The following is a 17,487-nucleotide window of genomic DNA, read 5'->3' as shown; positions in this document are numbered from 1 at the left end:
AATTTTTTGGTAATTGGGATGACACTGAATAAGTAGATTAATTTAGGTAGAATTGTCATTTTATTACATTGACTTGACCTACCAATTAATATTTCCACAATTATTTGAATCTGACATATTTGAATAAAAAGTGTTTTATAATTATATTCATGTAGTTCCTGGGTTTGCCTTGGCAAATATACTCCCAGGTATCTTACACTGTCTACAGTTATTTTAAATGAACTATCTCTTCTTTTCTTTCTAATTAACAAATTTTATGTTAATGGCCATGAAAAACATGGACAAGAAAAACAGGGGAAATGAATTGAGCATAAATATGGAATGGATGTATATATTTGGCTGGAACACTGTTTTTCAAATGTATATATTAACTAAAACACTTAAGACAGAAGCTTCTTTAGCCCTCTCAAATGTTCTTTTCCTCAGCAATGCATCTTTGGGGACTACTGAAGTGTGTCAAGAATAAAAATGCAAAGTGGAGCTTCATGATGTTACAAATTTTAGACCAGAAGTGTCCGGTCATTTCCTTGAAGCAAAGCCACTGAGCAAGCCAGTGGTCACCCAGCTTAGGGACAATAAAGCTCAAGCAAGATATCAAAGCCAGGCTGACATATCTGGCAGAGACAGAATGTCCATATTGGTTATGCATATGTATAGCACACTACACAACAGCAAGAATGTGACATGCTAGGACTATGTCAAATCCAAGATGGTGGAACAGGGTAAGGCAGGAATTGGCTAGGGATATACACTCGATACAAAAGAATGACCAGGGCTGCCAGCCATCTGACCAACCATGAGACCACTGGCCAAGTAAAAATGGGCAAGGTAAACCACTAGTCTAGAATAGCAGAGTGCTGAGTCTGGATCTGGGTGTATACCCATTGAACAGGACCTTACAGCAGGGCTATCCCAGCAAAGACATCTTTCAGGTAATGGGCCTGTCTCACATCTTCAGTATTTCCTATGACTTTCTTATTTTTCTGCAGCCAGTACCATCCCTATCTATCTACTACCTCTTCTTGCAGAGCTTTGTTGGTAATGTATAGAAATGCTGATGATTTATGCGGGCTTATTTTATACCTTGCTCCTTTGCCAAAATTATTAATTGTTTCAACTAGCTTTTTAGTTGAACCTCTAGGATTTTCTAAGTATACCATCATATTATCTACAAAAAGAAATAGTTTTATTACTTCATCCCCCGTTCTGATTCCTTCAGTTTCTTTTTCTTCTCTTATTATTATTGCTAGCATTTCTAGTACAATATTGAGTAATATTGGTGATGATTGGCATCCTTGTTTCACTCCTGATCTTATTGGGAAAGCTTCTAGCTGTTATGGGCTCCCGAAGCCTCGCAACTATACTCGGGGTTCCCCCCAAGCCCCAGGCCTTTGCCAAGCAAAGGACCTGATCTCGCAGACAATGAATGGGGCGGGAGCTGAAAGATGGTGAATGACTCCGTTTATTATTTCAGCAAGCAGCACTTTTATATCTTTAGTGACGTAGGTACATTCTTTGGTTACATGGGTGAAGGACAGGTAAAAATCAATACACCTGGGTACTAGGACCGCTCTGACTCCGCCTACTCTCCTCCCCTTCTCTTCCTGCGCTAACCCGATGCTCCCTGCGGTCAGGCAGTCCAGGCAAAGAACCGGAAACTCCACGTGCTCTGGCAAGCCCAGACAGAGAGCCGGAAGTTCCATGTGGTCAGGCAGGTCTGGGCAAAGACCTGGAATTGCTAGGGAGGCAACAAAGGTGAGACCCCTCCTCCTGGCTCCACCCACATCCCAAAGCCCTGAGTCTATCTCAGCAGGCCCCTGGGCCTGGAGGTCCGAGGAGGACAGGGCTCAGCTCTAACTTGGCCCGCAACATCTAGCTTATCTCCATTATAGATAAGGATTGCTGATGGTTTTAGATGCTTCTTATAATTTTAAGGAAAAATCCATTTACACCTATGCTTTCAAGTATTTTTAATATCAATGAGTGTTGTATTTTGTCAAAAACTTTTTCTGCATCTATTGAGATAATTATGTGATTTTTTTTGTTCTTTTTGTTATTGATATAATTAACCAGCCAGCCCTACATTTCTGGTATAAATCCTACTTGGTCATAATGTATAATCAATGTTATATATTGTTGTAGTAGCCTAGCTAGTATTGTATTTAGGATTTTTGCATCAGTATTCATTGGGGAAATTCATCTACAATTTTCTTTCTCTGTTTTTGCTCTTCCTGGTTTAGGTATCAACACTATATTTATTTCATAAAAGGAGTTTGGTAGGACTATTTCTTTGCCTATTATTCTAAATAATTTATTTAATATTGGAATTAGTTTATCCTTAAATCTTTGGTAAAATTCACTTGTAAATCCATATGGTCCTGATGCTTTTTTCTTAGGAAGCTCACTTATGGCCTGTTCAATTTTTTTTTCTAAAATAGGTTCATTTAGATATTCTGTTTCCTCTTCTGTCAGTTAATATGGGCAGTTTATATTTTTGTAAGCATTCTTCCATTTCACTTAAATTGTTAAATTTATTGACATATAGTTGGGCAAAATATCTCCTAATAATTGCTTTAATTTCATCTTCATTTGTTGTTTGTTCACCCTTTTCATTTTTGATACCAGTGATTTGGTTTTCTCTCTTTTTAAAAAAAATTATATTAACCAATGGTTTATCTATTTTATTAGTTTCTTTTAGTAAAACCAACTCATAGCTTTATTTATTAATTCAATGGTTTTCTTACATTCTATTTTATTATTCTCATCTTTAATTTTCAGGATTTCCAATTTGGTATCTAATTGGGGATTTTTAATTTGTTCTCTTTCTAGCTTTTTAAATTGCTTACTCAATTCATTGATCTGCTCTTTATTTTTATTGATGTAAGAATCTAGAGATATCAGTTTTCTTCTGATTACTGATTTTGCTGAATCCCATAAGTTCTGATATGTTGTCTCATTATTATCATTTTCTTTTATAAAATTATTTCTTGTTTCTATGACTTGTTCCTTAATCCACTCATTCTTTAAGATTAAGTTATTTAGTCTCCAGTTAATTTTTAAGCTGTGTTTCCATGGTCCTTTATTAAGTGTAATCTTATTACATTGTGATCTGAAAAGGATGCACTTAATATTTCTGGTTTTTTTGCATTTAACTATGAAGTTTTTATGCCCTAATATGTGGTCAATTTTTGTAAAGGTGCTTCTGAGAAAAAGATACATTTCTTTCTATTCCCATTCAATTCTCTCCAGACGTCTATCATACGTAGCTTATCTAAATTCTGTTAATCTCCTTGACTTCTTTCTTATTTATTTTTTATTAGATTTATCTAGTTCTGAGAAGGGAAGATTGAAATCCCCCACTATTATAGTTCTCCTATCTATTTCCACCTGTAATTCATTTACCTTTTCCTATCAGCTGATACATTCTAGTACAGCCCTTTATTTTTACTCTGTGTGTGTCTATAAGTGACCTTAGGTACTCCTCTTTGCCCCTGAGCCTTGACAAGGGCCCCCAGCACTGCTTCTACCATAAATACTGTTGTGATTGCAGATGTCAACTCATTCTTTTGCCTTGGAACCAAAACCAGGGACTCTGCTCTACTGTGAGTGATGACAACCAGCAGGGCCCCTGCCCATCTGCACCACACTCACCAGCATGTGCTCACCTGTCTGGTCAGCAGGCCTGAGAGGGCCAGAGGGCCCCCACAATCTTCCCCTGATCAGCTGCCCAGCCTCCACACCGTCTGTGGGGCAAAAGCTCCTAAGCTAAGGCTGTAGCTTTCTCCAGGGCTTGCTCTTTATTGACTCAGTGGTATCTTCCCAGAAGGAGCTATACCTCAATAGGACCAGACCACTGCCCTGGAAAGTCAGATCTTTTCTAATGTCCTCCCAAGTTGTCTTAGGCTAGATGACTGCTTTACTGCAACTTTTAATTATTTCTGCTGCTCTAAAATTTACTTGGAGGCATTATTTTAAGTTATTTGTGGGGGAATTTGGTAAAGCCAGGTACTTTCCTGCCTTATTCTGCCATCTTTCCACAATTCCCTCATAATGTTGTTATTGTATAAATTGTTCTCTTGGTTCTGCTTGCTTCACTCTGCATCAATTCATGCAGGTCTTCCCAGGTTTCTCTGAAATTGTTTCTTTCATCATTTGTCATAGCACAATGGTATTCCATTAAATTCATATACCATTCTTAATTGATGGAGATCCTCTTAATTTCTACTTCTTTTCCACTATAGAAAGAGCTCTTATAAATATTTTTGTGTATATGGGTCCTTTTCCTCTTTCTTCGCCTCTTTTTTGTCCTTGACATCCTTGGGTTATAGGCCTAACAATGTTGATATTTTAATTACTTTCTCACATAGTTCCAGATTCCTTTCCAAAATGGTTGGACCAACTTACAGATCCACCAATTGTGCAGTATGATTCCTACCTTTCCACAATCCCTCCAATACTGACTACTCCCATCTTTTTAGAGGCAGGTAGGTGGCTCAGTGGATAGAACACTGAACCTGGAGTCTTACTCCCAAGGCCCAAAAAGTTAAAATCTGTACTCAGATATTTACTATCTGTTTGACCCTAGGCGAGTCATTTAATGTCTGTGTCTCAGTTTTCTCAACTGTAAAATGAAAATAAGAAGAGCACCTACCTTCTAGGGTTGTTGTGAGGATCAAATGAGATAATACTTGTAAAAGGCTTAGCACAGTGCCTGGCACATAGCAATCACCATATAAATGCTCGTTCCCTTCCCCTTTTGTCATCTTTGCCAATTTACTGGGTGTAACTTGAAACCTCAGAATTATTTCCCTTTTCATGCCTCTTATCTGTGATTTGTAATATTATTTCATATGATTTTTAATAGTTTGCAATTCTCTTGAGATTTGTTTATTCATATCCTTTGATTACTTATCTATTGGGAAATGACTGGTTTTATATATTTCTTTTAGTTGTATATATATCTTAGAGATCAGACCCTTATTAAACATATTTGACATAAAGATTTTTCCCAATACTTATTCACTTATTTCTTCTTCTTCTTCTTCTTCTTCTTCTTCTTCTTCTTCTTCTTCTTCTTCTTCTTCTTCTTCTTCTTCTTCTTCTTCTTCTTCTTCTCCTCCTCCTCCTTCTCCTTCTCCTCCCTTCTCCTACTCCCTTCTCTTTCTTCTTCTTCTTCTTCTTCTTCTTCTTCTTCTTCTTCTTCTTCTTCTTCTTCTTCTTCTTCTTCTCCTTCTTCTCCTTCTTCTTCTCCTTCTTCTCCTTCTTCTTCTCCTTCTTCTTCTTCTTCTTCTCCTTCTTCTCCTTCTTCTTCTTCTTCTTCTTCTTCTTCTTCTTCTTCTTCTTCTTCTTCTTCTTCTTCTTCTTCTTCTTCTTCTTCTTCTTCTTCTCCTTCTTCTTCTTCTTCTTCTTCTTCTTCTTCTTCTTCTTCTTCTTCTTCACTTTCTTCTTCTCTTTCTTCCACCCCTGAAACCATCTAAGGTTTCTCCATTTTCCTCATTATAATTTCATAAGCTGTTGACATTCTAGATTTTCCTTTATATCCTCTTCCCTTGGCTTTGACCTCTGATGTGGAGAGGTCTGCGTAGTAGATGGGGCCCTGGACTTGGAATCAGGAAGACTTGGGTTCTTAGTACTTCCCCTAAAGTACTCAGCCTCAAGGGAATGTTATATTGCTTGTTGTCTTTTGTTTTGATTGCCTTTCTGGTTTAATTCTTCTTTCTCTGTACTACCTATCACATCCCTAAGATTAAGGTTGTCCAGTAACTGCCCTAAAGTTATTTAAGAGGTGGAATGTCCTCTAGAAGACCTTTAGAACCTTGCCATTAAGGAGTATGATAGGAGGAGTATCTCCTAGAATTCCTTGCCTTGCCTTGTCATATGGTTCTTTTTCTTAAAAGGTATTTAAACCATCTTTGAGAATTAATTGGCTCAGTCCATTGATGTAGCTCACTAGTCTCCTGAGTGCAAAAAAAAAATAACAATCAGGGAAGTTAAGCTCAACAGAATCAAGGCTGTATCCTCACTGAATATCCCTTCCCTGCTCTGAGTGTCTTCCTCCTACTATGACTAAGAAAATCTTCTGTGAGCTGTTCAATTCCTAAAATGTTTTAAGGTCTATAAAACACTTTGGACATCATCTCATTTGATCCTCACAACAACTCTATGAAGTAGGTGCCATTATCACCATTTTATAGATGAGGACTATTCTTTGGGTCTGGCCTTTTGACCAGTTCAAATCCACATGAATGTGCTACTGTCTAGCTCCTCTCTCCACCTTCTTCTTAAGAGAATCAGGAGAAACTTTGTTACCTGCTTTGCTAGAATCAAGAGTAACCTATATCTTTAGCATTTTCTTGACCCTACCAGTCTAATAACCTCGTCAAAAAAGAAAATGAAGCTAATCTGTCATGGCCTGTTGTTTCAGGTTGGCAAGAGAGGCTGTTTCACCCTAATGAGCAGGCACTATGCCTAGCCAGGTTGAGTATGATGATCAATCCTTCCCACATTCAAAGTCAATACCTCAGTGAAACATCATGCTTCCCTTCAGCATGGAAATGAATGCAATTCCCACATAGCTTTGGTTTTGCTCTTATACAGCAACATAGCAAGGATACTCACATCACTAGTCCTGACTAGGTGGAGATATAGCTACTTCTGACCCCCACAATTCTTGCATATTTCCAGTTTCCTCAGGGGCACCTCTCTCATTCTTATATCATCCATGCTGAAGCAAAATCCAAAGCACACATGGGCAGATCAGTACATGTAGTGGCTCAGACTTTGTACTGTAATTTATACTTTAGGGAGCTTGGTTCTGGGATACTCTCTCTTGCTTTCCACTTGTCAAGCTCTCCTTTGCACTTTATAGTGTTTTAATTGGTGAGGAGACAATGTGCTATTTCTTGCCTCGGGTTCTGAATCTTCAGACATTGTGGTTGGATACCTTCATTGTTTGAGGGGGGTCAAAAGGAGGCTTTTTCAAACTGGGGCTGGTCCTACAAGCTTGTCAAGTTTGTGATATACCGCATATACACATGGGTGGACCACTAGGGTCACATGGTAGAGGGTTTGAGGGAGTAAAAAGGCTCACTTTATACTCACTGATATACCTTTAAACACCTTGGCCTTGTGGCATTTTTCATATGGCTGTAGATAGCTTGGATTTACTCCCTTAAGAATAGTCTATTTGTATCCCTTGGCCACCTTTCTATGGAAATAGCTCTTGTTCTCATATTTGTATCAGTTCCTTATATTTCCTGGAAATGAGAACTTTATCCAAGAAAATTGCCACAAAGATGTTCCCTCATTAACAGTTTTTTTCTGATTTTGGGGGTTTTGGGGGGGGCAGGGCAATTGGGGTTGAATGACTTGCCCAAGGTCACACAGCTAGTGTGTCAAGTGTCTGAGGCAGGATTTGAGCTCAGGTCCTCCTGACTCCAGGGCCGGTGCTCTACTCACTGCACCACCTAGCTGCCCCTTAGTTTTTTTTTTCCTTATTTTAACAGTGTTGATTTTGTTTGTGCAAAAATGTGTCAATTTTGATCAAAGTTGTCCATTGAATCTTTTCTGAGCCTCCCTATCCTTTCTTTGGTCATGAACTTTTCCCTTAGCCATAGTAGTAAAATGTATTTCCTTCTTTTCTAATCTGATTTTTAAATTTTTTTTTGGAGGGGGGAAGGCAGGGCAGTTGGGGTTAAGCAACTTGCCCAAAGTCACACAGTGTGTCAAGTGTCTGAGCCTGGATTTGAACTCAGGTCCTCCCGACTCCAGGGACGGTGCTCTATTCACTGCATCACCTAGCTGCCCTCTTCTAACCTGATTTTGGTGTGACCTTTTGTATCTAGATCATGTATCCATTTGGAACTTACTATGGTATATGGTTAAGTATTGGCCTAAACTAATTGCTGCTGGACTGTTTTTCCAGTTTTTCTGCCAATTTTCTCCAGTTGTTGGGCACATTGTGTCACTCTATTCCTTTACTTCTGTTTGTTCTGTACCTCATCTGTTTTATCGATCGACTTTTCTATTTTTTAACTAATACCAATCATTTTGATAATTACTGCTTTGTAGTATAGCTTGAAATCTGGTGTTGCTGGTCCCCCTTCTGTCCTACTTTTTTTTCATTATTTCCTTTGGTATTCTTTACCTTTTGTTCCTCTAGGTGAATGTCATTATTCTTTTTTCTAGGTCTAGAAAGAGAGTGCCAGGAGCTTATTCCAGAATATTCCAAGAATCCTCAGAGTTTGCCCTGCCAACTATATTCCCTAAAACTTGACTGTGCAGGCTGGACCCTGGATTTTTCTTAGGGTTGATTTCCTACCTCTTTTCTTCATATGGGCCACCATCTGATCTAGGGCCTCTGCTACCGTGACCTCATCTGGCCCAGGTATCGTTATATCAGTGTAGTGGTGTATAACAGTGCCCTCAGGAAGGAAGACCTCTTTCAGATCTCTCCGTTCACCATAACATAGAAGTATGAGGGAGAGTTCAGGTACCCCTGGAGAAGGATAGTGAAAATATTCTGGACTCCTTCCCAGATGAAAGCAAACTGTTCCTGACTAGTCTCAGCCATAGGAATAGAGGGAAAAAAGCATTAGTAAGGTCAGTAACCACATAGCACTCATGCTGGTCCTGTGGCATTATGGCACTCAGGAAGTTAGGAACAGCTGTATTGATGAGCTGCTGAGTTTCTTTGGCTCCCTGTAGTCTACCATAAATTTCCAGGTACCATCCGCCTTCCTCATGGGCAACCCAGTATTGTTATAAGGAGACCTGGTATAACAAAGTACGCCAAATTCCTACATCTCCATCACTAGAGAAGAAATATCTTTCTGTCACCCCCCAGAGACCCAATATTGTTTGGGTAACAGATTGTTTTGTGTAACTCTAAGGGTTTCCATTTGTCCCTACCCACATTTATAGAGGATGCAGAAAGAGCCTGCACAGATACTAACTCCTGAGAGAAAGCCCATGATATCCCATCCTTCCATGGTCTTCCCTCTTTAGCCTCCTCTAAATGATCTAAACAGGGTAGGGGCTTTTGGAGGATGCTTTAGACTTGGGTGGGGCTGGAGGGCCTTATCCTTGCCTCAGGCCCTTTAGGAACTTGACCTGCTCCATTGCAGATCCTTTTAGTATATGGCCCTTCCAAGCCTAGATCTCGGTCTCTATTTGCTGCACATCCTCAACCATGTCACTTTCTCTTATGCTGGTGGGCCAGCTTCCCCAGGACCGTCCACAACGACAAGGGAATGCTGGTTTTGGAACTTTTGTTTCCCTCCTGGGAACCCTCCTCTAGGACCCATTGAGGTCATTGTAATTTTGAAAGATTTAATAACTCTGATCAATGCAGTGACCACTTATGATTCCAGAGGACTTATGATGATGAATACTGTCCACCTCCTGACAGATAAGTGATGGACTAATATACAGAATGAGACGTGATTTTGGATATGACCCAAAAAGGCCATTTATTTTGCTTGACTATTCCTTTTGTGTTACAATATTTTGTTTTTCTTTTTTCCAGTGGGGGGGGCGGAGAAAGTGTAAGGGAGAAAAGATAAATGTTTGATAATAGAAAAACATTTTAATTTTCAAAAAAAAACCATTGTACTCCCTGAAAAATATAATTTTTAAAGCTTAGATATAATATTCCAAGAAATCATAAATAAAAGCCACCCAGATTTGTTAGTACCAGAGCACAAAGTAAAGAAAGATCCATTGATCATTTTCTGATAGAAACCCCCAAAGGAAAAGTCCCAGGAACGTCATAGCCAAAATCTAGACAAAAGAAATAGGCTTATAACCAAGAATAACTTTAGCCTGCAAAACTGAGTGAAATCCTACGGTGGAAGAGGGGGGAAGTCATAGGGGGAGATAGATCTTGAATGGAATAGAGGACTTTTAAGCATTCCTGGTGAAAAGACCAGAGATGAGTAGGAACTTTGAAATGCAAGCACAAAAGTCTAGAAAAACCCAGAAAACAAAATTGATTAGAGCTATTGAAAGGGGCTGTATAATACTGTATTGCTAACATTCTAACAGGGGAAGAAGGAACCAGTGCCCCTTCAGAACCTTAATGTCTTCAAAGGACATTTAGGGAGTTAATCAAGAAAAATGGAGGACCTGGTAGTGGATTGGTTCTGTTCTAAGGGTTTTAAGAAGGGAAAGAAAAGGAGAATTCCCTAGGATGGAAAGAAGAAGCGGTAGAATTTACTATTTCTTATTATTTGGGAACATTAGAAGAAGCCTATACCAACATGCATGAAGGGCTGGGGGCAGCAGCCATCAGATTAACTTCACTCTTGTCGAAAATGGACGAAGGAAGGTTGAGCTTACAGTTCGTTGTAGAAATATATCCAACTCCCATGGAAACAGGCACGGATAGAGAGAGATGGAGGTAAAAGGGAGGGTAATACTGGGGAGGGAATAGTTCTAAGCAAAACAAGCTTTCTGCACCTGGCAGTACCCATGGGAGTTAGGAAGTCACTAAGTGGTAATCTTGAGATGGACACGCCCAGGTTGTGAGTATTGTAAGATCTGGTGAGAGTGCACAGTTGGTGGTGGGCATTTTCCTGCCCCCCCACCAACCTGAGCAGAAGGGGGAAAACACCACCAGCAGCAAAGTAGCCCAGCCCATCAAAGGGGTGGACCAGTCTAGCAGTACATTGACTGGTCCATCACCTACACTATGCCCTGAAGTGAACTTGATGAAGACTCCACAAAGGGAGAAAAGAACTTCCCAAGACGGGAGGACAGAGGGGTACCCCATGTGGGCTTCATTACCATTGTACCTAAGTTTGTGTCCACTGTCCCCAGAGACTGTGTGTCTATGGGAGTTCGTGCTGTGGGCCTTGGGGGAGATGGTTTACCAATTCTTCTTACTATACCTTCTTGGTAAATCTGCTTTTTAATTGCTAATTGATGCTACTGGCTGCCTTAAATTTTTTTTTTTTGGAGAAAAAGCTACATATTAAGCTTAACAAGGTAGTAACAAAATTGTTCTTTCTGTGTTCTGTACTTTTTAATCTCATGAGTGTTTAAAATATTTTCTTAATGCTCTTTTTTATATAATTGTCACTACTCACTAACCCATCTCTACCTCTACTTGCCACCCCCCCAACACAACAGAACCCCTCTTTTTCGAGAAATATGTAAAGTTAAGCAAAACAAATCAATATATTAGGCATGTCTAAGAATGCATGTCTGATTCTGTGCCTCCAGGCCATCACCTACCTCTCTCCCAAGAAAGGGGAGGTAAGCTTCTCCCCTAGACATTCCAAGGCCTGATTGGTCACTGCTTTGGTCAGAATTCTGGGATCTTTCAACTTTGTTTCCTTTCATGTTATTATTATGGTCATCAGGTAAATAATTCTGTTCTGTCAATTTCATTCTACATCAGTTCATAGAAGTCTTTCCATAGTTCTCTAAATCTGTCACATTTCTTATTATGGTACAATAAAATTCCATTCCATTCACATGCCATAATTTGTTTAGCCATTTCCTGATTGTCACCAATTTTGTTTCTAGTCCTTGCTCCAACAAACAGTACTGCTATAAATATTATTGTACACACATGACTCCTTTTCCTCTGACACTGACTTCTGCCTTTGTCTTTTCTTGCAAATGGATTCATGCCCATAGTTCCTTAATAAAAGCTTACATTTACATGACACTTTAAGGTTTGCAAAACACTTCACACATATTATCTCTTTGATGATCCTCACAACAACCCTACAGATAGGGAAACTGAGAGTGGCTGAGAGAAGTTTAATTACTTGTCCAGAATTAAACAACCAAGTAAACCTGAGGCAGGACTGAAACTCAGGTCGTTCTAGCCACGGCGCCACCTAGCTTCCTTAAAATAGTGAGCTCTCTATTACCCAAATCGAAGTCAAACTCACTGAAATCTATTTTACCGTCTCCATTCTCCAGTGGGAAAATAGTCCCCAATCCTGCAGTAGCTTTACTGATCTTTCTGCGACTACTGCCAGTGATTTAGTAATCACTTCTGCAAATTCAGTCCCCTGGCAGTTAAGTGTCATATTGAAAGGAGGACTTGGAGTCAGGAGACACCAAAGTTCAAACCCAGCCTCAGACACTTACTAGATATGTAACCCTGGGCAAGTCGCTTAACTCCTCTCAGCCTCAGTTTCCTCATCTGTAAAGTGGGGATAATAATAGTACCTCCTTTTCAGTGTTGCTGGATCAGGTGAGACACCATGGAGAATGCTTTGCAAAGCTTAAAATGCTCTATGTATGTATCACTTGTAGACCTTGGTGCCCTCTGCCTGAAGGCCAGGTGCATTACATTTCGTCCTTCCCCCCAGGGTTCTCCAGTACCCTTAAGGGCAATGGGGGGCAGTATCTAGGCTCTCTGCCAGTGGCTCCAATCTCCACCTGTTATGTTCCCTGAAGTGTAGGGGGTTGGTCCCCCGCTCCCGAGTTCCATCTAGCCACTAGCAGATTAGTCTTCACAAAGGAATATTTACTTCAAAGGTATATTAACAAATATACTAACATACTCCACAACATGTGGGAGGCATAATCCCCCACCCCCAATAGCACCTCAGTCCCTGGGGAAAAGAAGGGGATTAGCTTCACAGCTTAGCTCAGTTCTTATAGAGCACAGTCCCCAGTTTCAAGTCCAAAACCTTCCTCAGGCTCAAGTCCCAGGCACCTTGGCTTTCTCTGGGCTTCCCTGCTGGGCTGGCTGGCTATAACATCCCGCTTGGAATCCTGGCTCCCAGGTCACCATGGCTCGAACTCCCAGGTCTGGTGGGGATTATCGCCTGCACATGCAACTGAGAAGGACAAACAAAACGGGACAAAAACAGGAACACCCTAAACTATGGGGCCCAAAAGGACCTGGAGTGGGGGGTGAGGGGGAGGCATTTCCCCATGCTTGGTTCAATTCATAGCATCCGCAGTGTGGGTGAACTGTATGTGATCCTTAGCCTTGGGATGTAGCAGGAAAGAGTGTATATGAAAAAGAGATTGTCTCAGTGTGGCAGTTTTAAAAGATACATGTAGTTGAAGGAGACTGCTCCCACCGATGTGGTAGGAGAATGCACGATGCAATGTGTCCCCATATTAGGCAATCTGGTCAAACTCCAAGCCCCATTACATTTATAAATGCTTACTGTTATTCCCCAAGGATGTAATTTATCTGGTCATGGGAGCTTAAATTCTTTGAGGACAACTAGGTCCACCTTTGCTACTTCCTTATGAATCATTTTTGTTTATGCAGTTAATAGAAAGTTATTCTGTTTCCTGTGGTCCTTTTTTTGCAGTTGTGAGATTTATCCATTTTTAATGTAGGAATCAATTTTAACTTTTCGGCAAAATGTCTCATTCTAGACATTATATGTAGATTCCAAATAAAAACATTCTGATTTGCTGGCCGGTCTCTATCATTTCCCACTTGTTTTTTTTCAATTAACCAGTATTTGTTTTCTCCCCTGTCCATTGAAAAAAAAGAAAAGGAAAAACAGAACCCTTGTAACAAATATACATATTCCAGCAAAATAAATTGCTGTGTTGGCCAAGTCCAAAAATATATGTTTCATTCTACATCAGGACCATCACCATTCTGTTGAGAGGTGGGCAGCCCGTTTCATCACTGCTCCTCTGGAATTGTGGTTGGTCACTGCACCGATCAGAATTCTGAGCCTTTCAAGATTGTTTGTCTTGATAGTGTTATTGTTATTATATTAATTATTCACCCGGTTGTGCTCATTTCACTCTGCATCAGTTCATGCAAGTCTTCCAAGGTTCCTCTGAAACCGTCCCTCTTCCCATTTCTTATAGAAGTATTGATTCATTGCCTGTGGGACCTTTTGGCAAAATGTAGTTTCCTTGTTTGTCTTTTAATTAAGCCTACTTTTTGCTGTTGTCTTGTCTGAGATTGTGATTGTTATTCTTGCTTCTTTGTGTTCACAAATAGCATGAAAATTGTGCTCCATCCCCTTAATTGTGAACATCTTTCTGCTTCAAGGGCTCTTTCTACTGACCTCCTTGCCTTCCTCTAAGTCCCAACAAAAATCTTACCTCCTACAGGAACGTATCCCTAATCCCTCTTAATTCCAGTGCTTTCCCAATTTTAGTTATTTCCTATTTATCCTAATTATATCCTATTTATGTGCTTTACACATATTTGTTTGCATCTTGTCTCCCCGCTTTAGATTATAAGCTCCTTGAGGGCAGGGACTGTCTTTTGCCTCTTTTTTTTTCTTTTGCCTCTTTGTATCCCCAGCTCTTAGCTCTGTGTGCCTGGAACATAGTAGGTGCTTAATACATATTTATTGAATTGAATTGAAGTGCATTTTTTGTAAACAACACATTGGATTCTGCATTCTAATCCATTCTGCTGTCTGCCTTTGTTTTATGTCTGAGTTCATCCCATCCACAGTTATGATAGTTAATTGTGTATTTCCTTCTATCCTATTTGGTTACACATTTTCCTCTCTGGTCCTCAGCCCTTTTTTATCACAGATTCTTCCCCTTCCTTTCTTGCCTTTTAACCCTTTTTTCCCCAATCTCCCCCCCTGTTTTCCTGTCCTGAAGATCAGCCGCCCTGCCTCTCTGGGCTCATGGTTTCTTTGCCCAGTTTCGTTCCATTGTCCCAGTCCTGATGCCTCTGCCTCTGCCTCCCCACTGTGGATGCCTAGCTCTTCTGCCACCCCCACTGTGGAGACCTAGTGCTTCCACTTATGCCTAGCTTGCCCCAGCCAGGTGCCTCCAAGTGTTCCCATCTTTCAGGTGGGATTGGGGTATGCTAAGCTCGGCTGGGCTGTTATGGGTTAGTACCATTCAGGAGCTATATTTTAAAAACTGGAAGGTATGTCTCAAAAAGTATTGCTGAGGTTGAGTCTCTTTGTTCTTAGCTTGCATCTTTGATTCTTTGGCTCTCACAGCTTCCCTGACCTTTGATTGCTTTGCCTTTGACTTCTTATAACCCTTCTTAGAGGCAGTGTGGCATAATACAAAGAATGGTGGCTTGGGACTCTGAGGACTCCATCTCTGTCACTTCCTCTCACTGGGGCCTTAGACAAGTCACTCCACTCCTGTGGGACTAATGGTCCTCGTTTGTCAAATGATAAAGTTACACAATTTCTAAGGTTCCCTTTAGCTCAAAATTTATGCTCCTGTCTGGAAAGTGGACAGGACTTCATGTTAGGGGACCTGGGTGTGAATGCTGACTTTGCCACTTAGGCCTTTGGTAGATCATTTCCCTCTCTAGGCCCATGTTTCCCCATGTCTAAGATGAAGGATTAGTGAACTAGATGGTCTCTAAGCTCCTTCTAGCCCTTGTCTCTCCTTGCCTCTGGTTTTCTGAACTTTTCTTCCACCCTGTTGCTAACTTCTGGTGTGATTACACCCTGACATCAATGGCTCTTCTGTTCTCAGTGTGCCTGTTTGGTTTCCCCTCTCCACCTTGGTTGGGGTTGGCCTGAAGCCAACTAGTGGAAATGTCTGAGGGCTCCCAGCTGGGGCCTGTATTGCTCTTCCTGATCTCTCTCCTCTCTTAGACCAATGACCCCCTGTGTCTTGGAACCGTTCTTCTGGTAAGAGGCTCCTGAAAAGTGCCCATTAGCTGATCAGCCGCTTGTGTTCTACTGAGGCCTTTTTGCCTCATGTGGCTGTTGGAGTGTTTACCGGTGGCTTCCTCCTGCAGGTAGTTCACAGTGACCCATCTGGGTAGGCTGGCTAATGGTGTATTGAGACCAGTGTTTTCCACTGCATGTGCTTGGCTCTGGAAACTCAAAGAAACTTTTTCTATTCCCCACATTAGAGGAGGATTTTTGCAACCCCAACTCCAAGTAGGTTGTTAAACTGTAAATGAAATGCCACGATTTGCAAATTTCAAAGGGGTTGGAATGGTTCCACCCCTTCTCCTAGTGGGGAAACTTAAAAAAAATTCCAAACCTTGAATGATAGGGGGATTTTAACTAAGTAGGAGTCAATATGAGGCTCTCTCCCACAGCATCTGTCCTCTGGGGAGGGAATAGAAGGTTCAAGGAGGGAAGAAGTGGTGGCTTTGGAGTCAGAGGGCAAAAGTTGGAATCCTGGGCCTGTGGCACTTATTGCTCATATGAGCTTGGGCAAGTCAGTCAACCTTTGGAGAGGTGGTGCGGTGTAGATAGGGTACTGGACTTAGAAGCATGAAGACTGCCTCGGTTGCCTACTAGATTTGGGACCCTAGGCAACTCACTGTACCTCCCTGTGCCTCATTTTCCTCATCTATAAAACAAGGGAGTTGGAAGCAATGGCCCTGAAGGTCTCCATCTGTGAGCCTCTGGGTCTCAGTTTCTTCATCTGTAACATGAGAGAGTTGGAGCCTTCTAGTTGTAGACAGTCTAGTAGAGAATTAATTTTACCAACAAGGCAAAAATAACAAAAAAACAGAGGGAAGCTGCTAGAGGTCTTGTGACCAAATTAACTGTAGGTGGATATTAAAGTGGCTTATTCTGAGTAAGTACTCATTGGGCTTAAAGGCCCTTCGAAGGAAGGTTGAAGAATCCAAATTGACTGGGTTTGGGGGGAAGAATGGTGTAGGGGTGGGGTGCAAAACTGCACCTCTGATTTCATTGGAATAGGGAAATCCTGATGAGGAATTTCCTTCCACTAGTACAGATGGGGCCCTGTTCCCCAACTTGACTGAGAGAACTTCCTGGGACACTGAGAGGTTAAGTGATTTGCCCAGTTTTGCACAGCCAGCCAGTATGTATTAGAGGTGAGACTTGAACTGAGGGCTTCCTGACGCAGAGGCTGTCTAGTCCACCCAGATCTGAAGAGGCATCTCCCAACAAGGGGCCCAACAAGTGTTCACCTATCTTCTCCTTGAAGACCTCCAGTAAGGAAGCCACTGCTCCTCTGGAGACAGCCTGTCACCGTAGGACAGCTCAGCCTCAGGAAAATTTCCTGCCTTCAAGCCCAGGTGGGCTTCTTTTAGTCCTTCCCTCACTGCTCCTTGCTCTGCTCCCTGGGGACAAGCAGGGCTGGCCTGATTCCTCTTTTCACCACACAGTAACCTTTTAAATGCTTTTTAGAAGATATGTCTCATGTCGTCCCGCAGTCTTCTGTTCTCCGGGCTGAACATTCCCTGCCTCTTCAACCGATCCTCCCATGACATGGACCACTCCCTATCCATGTCCTTTCCAGAATGTGACGCCCACCACTGATCACAAACATTTCAGATGTGCTGTGGCCTGGGCATAGCACAGGGGAGCTGTCGCCTTCTTATCCCTCACTAGCCTACAATCTGCAGGCCCCATCCTTTGCCCCCTTCCAGTCCTGTAAACTTCCTAGTTCTCCAGAATATTGTAGGCATCACTGACACTAGCCACCCATTTTCTCAGTTCCCTCAGATACAGATGCTGTAGGCCAGACACATGACTTTACCCAGGGCAGCCAGGTACTCTTACTGTACTGGTACTTGGGTATCACCACCTGCTTCATTCGGTTATTTTCCATGACAAAGGCCAT

General features: G+C 41.4%; 1 pseudogene; it reads right to left on the bottom strand.

The window, feature by feature from the left end:
- Positions 1-406: 406 nt before the first annotated feature.
- LOC118832518 lies at positions 407-17,487 on the bottom strand (annotated as a pseudogene).

This window comes from Trichosurus vulpecula, chromosome X, assembly GCF_011100635.1.
Source record: "Trichosurus vulpecula isolate mTriVul1 chromosome X, mTriVul1.pri, whole genome shotgun sequence".
In the NCBI taxonomy this organism is placed as follows: domain Eukaryota; kingdom Metazoa; phylum Chordata; class Mammalia; order Diprotodontia; family Phalangeridae; genus Trichosurus; species Trichosurus vulpecula.
Note: the sequence above shows the minus strand (reverse complement) of the source record. Positions and strands in the feature narration are given on the sequence as shown.